The sequence below is a fragment of the Anoplopoma fimbria genome, chromosome 1 (assembly GCF_027596085.1).
Source record: "Anoplopoma fimbria isolate UVic2021 breed Golden Eagle Sablefish chromosome 1, Afim_UVic_2022, whole genome shotgun sequence".
Lineage (NCBI taxonomy): Eukaryota > Metazoa > Chordata > Actinopteri > Perciformes > Anoplopomatidae > Anoplopoma > Anoplopoma fimbria.
This window is the reverse complement of record NC_072449.1, coordinates 25,485,292-25,491,054: the sequence shown is the minus strand read 5'-3', so window position 1 is coordinate 25,491,054 and position 5,763 is coordinate 25,485,292.

Below are 5,763 nucleotides of genomic sequence, written 5' to 3'. Positions count from 1 at the left end.
AGAAAAAGTAAAAGAGGAGTAACACAGGGAATCCAACAGGATGTTGAGAGCAAAATGTAAGATAAGATAAGATAATCCTTTATTAGTCCTGCAGCGGGGAAATTTGCAAAAGCCAGGCTTTTACAAAACTTCACACTGAGTTGGAACTGAGAGCTGTCTGTATTTGTCTCACATGGGAGATGGCAAGCTCTATTATTTCTTGTGCTCTCCACCAAGGAATGCACACCACAAGAGGCTTCAAGTTTTAATTAAATGGAATATTTATACACTGCGGATGTTCAACTTCCTTTTCGCCAAACATTCTGGCAAATAGGCCAAGCAGTTTAGAGTTAGCCAATTAATTACAATTTTGTCAAGTCACAGCAATTGCAGTGATTAATTATTATGTTCTCAAGAGTATATTGTCTATTTAAATACCTGGTAAGTAATAATGCAACATATTTTTCTTTTCTCCTCTCACTTTCCACCTTCACGAAATTTACTGTGTAAACAAAAATGAGTATTAATTTATTTTACAAACAGAGGTTTGGTTTGTTGTTGTTGTTGTTGTTGTTGTTGTTGTTGTTGTTGTTGTTGTTGTTTTTAAATTTGGCAATTACTTACAGAAAGACAGTTTCTAAAATAAGTCATTATTTCCATTAATTACATATTTGACATACTGGCTGTCTGAGATTCAAATTCAATATTAATCCCTGGAAAAAAAAAAATGAAAAATGACGTAGATTAAAGTAATTATGTGTATGTAAATAACACATTACTTATTTATTTGCAAGATAATTTCTCAGACTACATGGAAAAGAAAGTTTTTAAATGTGTCATTAATATTTAAATTAAACAAGAATGTATGGATTTCATACATTTTCTTACCATTTTATTTTAGTGGCATAAAGAAAAAATACTCCTTGAACTTGTTTTTGGTATTGCCTAGACTTAAAAGTATAAGCAGTCTTTACATTGCAGTTCAACCAAATCAATGTCATTCAGTTTTTAGTGTGGATCCATATGTGAATCCTGGAGAAATGTTAATATATGGCATTTGGTCACTGGCAGTATGGCTATGAAGTTGCCATAACTTATTAGCAGAAGGGAGCTCAGCACCTCCAACATCTCTATCTGCAAAAAAGCCCTCAAAATCAAGCACCAGAGGTAAACTTCTGGTTTGATAAACTGCCTGGAATTAATTTTATATGAAAATTAATAATTGTTAGCATTCAGTAATGAATGGAGGCATCGCCGATTTCATGAACTATTTTCTGAGTTATTTGTTTTCTTTTTATGCTGCCTTCAGTTTACAGTTTATTCTGCAGTGGTGTGCTTGACTGCTCTCCAGCCATTCATCAAGGCACTGCTTTCCATTATTTGGTGCAGTCAGCTGAAACTGAGAAAGGCTTTTGGGGTGGTATGGCTCATTCTTCCTCCACTAACTCTCTTTTCTCCTCAACAGAGATGTTCCTCGTATTTTTCACCGTACGACCTGGATCAGTGGTCATTAGACGAGTCATGAAATTATACATACAACACGGATATCAAATGATCCGGTTTTTCAGACTTGGTTTCCCAGAATGCTGTGATTTTCCATGAGAATTCTATTGAAACAGAACCAAAAATATTTCACATCAATAATGATAAAGCACTCCATTTACATGCATCAGAGATCTCTCTTAATCCTCCCGTTAAGTCCAATCATAAAGATTTCTATCTGCCTCATATTCACATTTTCTAGATACCCACCCAGTCCACAAGACTCGCAAAATCAATAAACTAAGGTATCATATTCTTGGCTTCTAATATTGTCAGACTCAGATTCCATCAGGGTACGGTCTGAACTGCATTCTGATAACAGCATGAAGAGGGACTTGTTGAGATGAAATGAAATAGTTTATCGTTAATGCACACTCAACAGACAGCTATTCTGAACATCTGTATTCATATTTAAACTCTACACCTGCTGCACAGACCTCATCCCACACTAAAATGGATAAAGATGAAGAGCAGACATTTACATTTGTGTTTTAGCAGACATCTGTCTGTGGTTCCCCTTTTAAATCTAACCATCAAATATTTGTGTTTACAATGAAGATGCTATCCTCTTCTCCCCATTTACATGTCTACCTTATTTCAGCTGTGCAGGTAGATATTTGATTCATGAGGCTGTGTCACTTGATTCTGTATGAGAGTTAATATCACAGCGGAAAGAGGCGTCAGCAGCATTCTGACTGTGCGAAGCACAGCAAACAACTTGACTAATCTCATGTGTGCTGACATTGTGACTGATGATCAGTGTGCTGGTGGCCCACCTGAATGTGGACCATAATCTCCTAGCTCAGGGTGATATTGCCAGTTTCAGCTTTCACTGGAGTGGGCTCTTTGCTTCAGCAGTAAAAAAAAAAATCAGCAGCTCTCAGATCCATGTGGCCGTCATAAAAAAAACATTGTGAAAGGGGAAAGCACTGCCAAGGGACCAATTATAGCTTTAAGCTTCAGGCCCATAAGCAGGCTGATGTTGAAAATATTTTTGATTAAAAGCACATACGCACAGAAACAAAACAATAAAAAGCTTGGATTTTAATTGATTAATTTCAGTTTAAGTGTAAAAATGCGATCATTTAAGTTCAGGGTTCAGCTTTCCATGTATTTATTCTTTACCTCCCTTTATGGAAAGCTGAAGATAAGCTGAATTGGATAGAGAAAGTGGGAGAGAGAAACAGTGATGTGATTTATCACATATTGGATTTTTCTTTTACTATAGCACTTCATGATATTCATGGATTAAATAAGAAGAGTTTCCAGCATGAAAAAGCTAACGCTAAAAGGGCTTGTGCCGGAACAAGGTCCTGTTTATGGGACCTTTCAGCTTGAGACTGCCTGTGTTCCGGTACACATTTGCGCAGATCTGGTATCCCTCATCGAAAAAAACAAAAATAATAACATAATAACAGCTAAGCAAGTGGGCGTTTGTGCTCTGAAATGGTAAAATGGCTAAATTTGGGCGTGCGTAGGGAGGTGCGGCAGACATCACTTACCCTGCTTGCTTTTCATGGTTGTAAATTTTTGTGACAAATTTCAATTGGGAAGAGAGAGTTAGAGAGAGAAAAATCTTTGTTTGTGGTGATGGTTTTGTTTAATTTTAACAGCTTGCACCTAGACGTTGTCCAATGTGCTCCAGGCACTGTGGATTTTTGATTCGTTGCGTGACTTTTTCTCACCCCCCTCAACCTACTAAATTACAAAATGAAGAACCCGACTTTCTGAGGGCGCCTGTTGCTTTCATCAAAATATCTCAGGTTACTCAATCTTAACCTTACCTATTCAGGTCTCGTACTGTATGTGAAGACTGTCAAACTGCAGTGCAGCTGGCTCTGACTGAAAATAAGTACCCCCTCTCATTTACATATAGGCCTACATCTAAGTGCTTCTAAAGTGATACAGCAATGCCCAGTATGGAAATCCTTTAGCCAGTAGAACTGATATGCTTTGTGTTTAAGAGATGGTATATCCTCCACAAAGGCATATTGCAAAAGTGCAGGTTTATTCCTAATTTCATCACTGCACTTCCCTGAGTCGTCTTGGGTCATCACTTAAGCAAACAACCTTCATACCTCCATTACTCCACTCAGAACTGTTTGTTCCCTTTCACTGAGTTGGCTTTTATAGAAAAACACAGCCATGGTCCAACACCATCTGCACTTTTACCCGGAAGCTTTTATTGTATCTTTCCTTACCTACAGTATTTGTTGGTTATTTACTGCAAAAGCCAGCATGTGTTGCTCTATTTTATTTATTCTGATGTCATACATTTTGTTTTGTAGATGAATGAGACAATCCAAGTGCAAATTGGTGGAGTCTTAGTCAGAAAATCCAACATTTAGTGGGTTTCATTTAATCGGTTTTAAAATATGTTTTGTGTTTTTGTCTAGCAGTTAATATTACAAGGTAATAAGGGTTGATATCTTTCGATATTAACCAATTGTTAAAGGTTGCGACAGATGTCAGTCAAACAGTATGCATATGCCCATACAGTTTTAATCAGGCAAAGTGTTTGAAAATGCTTTATGGGTGTACAATGGGTGTGTAAGGCCTTTAACTAAGTTCTTTTTGATTATTGTCCTCGTATTTTTACCCATGTTACTCAGTTACAGAATTTAAACCCCAGTTTTAACATACAGCCTCTTAGTTTTTAACACAATATTATCTGGTTGTTACCTTTGTGATATTCCTGGAATAACCCCAGCACAATATATTAACCACTTGTAAAGTTTAGTGCTATGACATCTTTATGTACACAATGTGCCTCAATTTACACAAGTCAAATTAAATATGTCGTGGATTAGCCCTCTTTGTCACACACACCGGAGCATATGCGTCTTTAAAGTGAGGTCAATGTGTAGAGGGTCACACAGCACGGTGTAGCGTCCGTGCATCAGTTTGTGGTACAGTGACTTTTGAGACTGTTGTTTGATACTGTACTGTAGAAGTAAAGGAGCCGCCCTCCAATCACCATCTCAAAAAAAATTAAAAATACAGTCTTTAGTTTGTGCAGGGGATTATGTTTCCGGAGAAGGGACTGCATTTGCCATACTCTGCTACAGAATGTCAAGACTGGAATTTCATGAATGCATTTGTGAAACCCAGTTAGCTGGAGTGCAGCGTAACCTGCACTGACACTTCTTTTAAAACTACCCTCACGTCACAGCCTTACTACCGATTATGTGAACAGCTTTTATTGGCCTCACAGGCATAATTAAAAGGAAATTCAGCTACACGTTTTTGCAATTCTACATACACCAACCAGAACTTGAGGGATTGAGAATTATATGCATTGCTGTTTGGATTTTACTTGTTGTGAATAGTGATCAGTATACACAGGCAGCAAAGATAATGGAGATATGGGGGGTAGATGATATGATAAAAAAAGTTGAAAGATACGCAAGAACTGAAAACAACACCTCCGAATGGTAGCCCACACACGATGCATCCGCATCAATTCCACTTTTTAGTATGACATGCATAGCCGGTTTTGCTTGGCTACCTACTGACATTCAGCCAACTGCATTTGAATTATTGTAATGATGACATGATGAAATGGTGACTTGTTTGTTGATGTGATATTGTGTAATTGGGGGGAATGAGCAGATAAGTAATGTGCACTGTTGGAATCCTATTCCAATCACTATTTATAGTCAGCCTCACCTTAACCTCTAGCTGACAATGGTCTCTGTCAGGACAATCGAGGTCAAGGAAGGTCCACAGACTTTCTCCCCCATTTGAGCTGGACTAATGAGGCAGACAGCTGCTCCCTTAGTTGGAATGTCCCTGTGGTGAACTGTACCTTGGAGAGACAGAGACAATGTCACCTTCATATTCAGGCACATGACAAAAGGAAAGCAAAGCAGACCTGTGAAATCAAAAGAAAACATCGACACAGATTAGCTTGTAGACAGCAAAAGGCTACCAGGCAAATACAGCATATTAAGATTCACGAATGAACTCAAGGGCTTTAACACAGTTGTTGTTTACTGTTGTCATCCTTAAAGGGGCGGTCTGGTCAGGCTAATATTAGCCTACACTTTGTCTTCTCACAATTCCCTGCAAAAGAGTATTGGTTTTAGACATCTGTTTCTGAAGCTTGGCAGAGTTCAATAAAACACAGGCAGGATAGAAATGCTTCTGCAATGCAATTAGGGGACTTTGCTGAGACGACAAGTACAAATGTGGAATAAGAAGGTAAAATCCAGCAAGGCTGGGTGATTAGGCCTCATTTGG